We start from the raw sequence: 2488 nt of genomic DNA, 5'->3' as shown, positions 1-2488 counted from the left end.
CCTGTGACCCAAAGCCTTATAGCTCACACTCTGCTTCCCACTCACTCCACTGCCCGCTCCCGACGCTGCCCGCTGTATACTGCAGCCTACCTTTTATACTTCGTGCGCTTAAAAAAACCCTTCCCAGACTCCTTAGCAGCCCACTTCCAGTTTTCACTTTAAACTTAAGAAAAATACTACTACAAAAGTAAAGGCCAAAAAAAAACACACACTAGCTGACTAATTAAATAAATAAATAATTCAATTAATCTCTCACCAGCACTCCTGCCTCCAATCACTCCCTCTCAGCTTGCTCCAGTGGAACAGTGAGCTGAGTTTCTGGATTAATAGTCTACTGATAATACCAGTAGGCCATTGCCTCCCCAAATTTGAGAAGGTGGCCAATTCCCTATTAACTGTCACCTGTATTAAACAGACTGCTACAGTCAATCTTGACACAAACCATGGCAACCCCAAATATCACAAGAGGACTTTCAATTACATATTTTAAAGAGGATGACACTGCATTTTTTTAAATTTTAAGTTTATTTACTAGTGTCACAAGTAGGATTACATTAACACTGCAATGAAGTTACTGTGAAAATCCCCTAGTTGCCACACTCAGGCACCTGTTCAGGCACACTGAGATAGAATTTAGCATGACCAACGTACCTAACCAGCACATCTTTCCGACTGTGGGAATGGGGAGAACGTGCAGACTCCGCACAGACAGTGGGAAGCTGGGAATCGGACCTGGGTCCCTGGCGCTGCGAGGCAGCAGTGCTAACCACTGTGCCACTGTGCATGTGAGAGAAAGGTTTCCTGCTTCTGAAATTTATTTTTTAAAAATAACCAGTGTTGAAATTGCATTTCATGAGAAGATAAAAGCAAACACTGCATCCAGCCTTCAGTCAAAACAGTTCCAACCAGAACCCAATATGTCCAATTGATACTGTAACACGATGTACACAAGAAATTGACATCAACTTTCCCCCCGCGCTTTGGATTTTCTAACAACCTGCCTCCGGGTAACATTGTTGCGAATTTAAGTTGCAAAATAAAACACAACTTTGATTATTATTTTTCCTCTGTTTCCCAGACACAGCCCGCCATATTGAGAGGGTAGCTAGCTTGGGAACTGACAGACCTGTGGCTCCAGTTGGCAGTGAAGGAGGAAATTTTCCAGAAAACCATATTTGTATCATCAAACATATTTTTATTGGACTAATTGGCACCACTCATAACGGGCCAACAATGCAGAGGGGCACCCCCGGATGGATATTCGATCGGGTCTCCCCCTGCACAGCTGAGAGACTCACGAATTTCAGAAACTGCGGGAGATCCCTAATCTGCCTAGCAACAGCCTGTAGCTGCATTTTAAACTGGTCAAGGACGATCAAGATCCCTATGAAACGAGACACAGAGTGGGTTATCAAAACCAAGCTATCACTGAAACATTACTAATTCGGCCAAGGCAGACATAAAAATCTGATAAACTAAGAGATAAGGATAAAAGGTTAAGAATGAAATACCCCAGACACCCAACAGGACAGGATGACATTAACACTCAATCTCACAAGCAGGAAACACAGACACGGAACAATAGGACCAATTTAAATAAGAGGACACATAGAGATAGTAATGGGAAACGCATTTAGACACCGGGGCAGGACCAAGTAATCCCATTAACACGAACACACACCATACAAATGCTAATCCATGAAACTTCCTAGGGACTTTTGAAACTGACAGACCACTTTATACATATTGTAAAAAGATGCATAATCAAATGTTCCCGCTCAAATTTGGAGCCCTATAAAGATCCAGGGCTGATGTAATCCAATTGAGATCAACGTGGCCAAGCCACTGTTTCTGAGCTGGCTACGGGGGTCTCCCTAGGATCCTAGTAAATTGTACAATAAAGACACGCTTTGAACCTTGATTTGCGACTCGGCTTCTATTCTGTGCTGGTAAGGGATTTTTCCCTACAACAAAATGGCGTAGTCACGGCAGGATTTGATATCTGACTTCTGACTGATGGCCACAGTTTGAAAGTCGGGATCAAATTTAAACGAATCTGATACAAATCCAGAGCAGTCAGAGGCGAGTGCAGGTCTCCGTTCAAAGTGAGGTACCTTTAAGGGTTAGGGTTTGTCTGTTTTGAGTATTGTTGTCTTGTAGAACTGTATAATCTTGCCTAAGTTTTAAATTGAAACAGAAGTCCGCACTAAAGAGGTACAGGTCAGAACAACCGCGTGGAAGAAGGTAAGTAACTTTTAACTTTAATAGGAGTAAAGGACCAGAGGTAAAGATAACAGGTTTTGGGCTATTTGATAACAGGAATTAAGACTAATATAAAGATAAGAACCGCATGCAGAACTAATTGGTGTAACTAACCCAGGATTGTAAATGAAACCGCTGTCTGTGCCAAGGCAATAGGACAAGGGAGTGCTTGACTCAAGGTGCCCTACCCTAAACTGGACGTTAAGAGGAGAAATCTCCCACGCTA

The sequence above is a fragment of the Mustelus asterias genome, chromosome 10 (assembly GCF_964213995.1).
Source record: "Mustelus asterias chromosome 10, sMusAst1.hap1.1, whole genome shotgun sequence".
In the NCBI taxonomy this organism is placed as follows: Eukaryota; Metazoa; Chordata; class Chondrichthyes; order Carcharhiniformes; family Triakidae; genus Mustelus; species Mustelus asterias.
The sequence above is the reverse complement of the archived record's forward strand: the minus strand, read 5'-3'. Positions refer to the sequence as shown.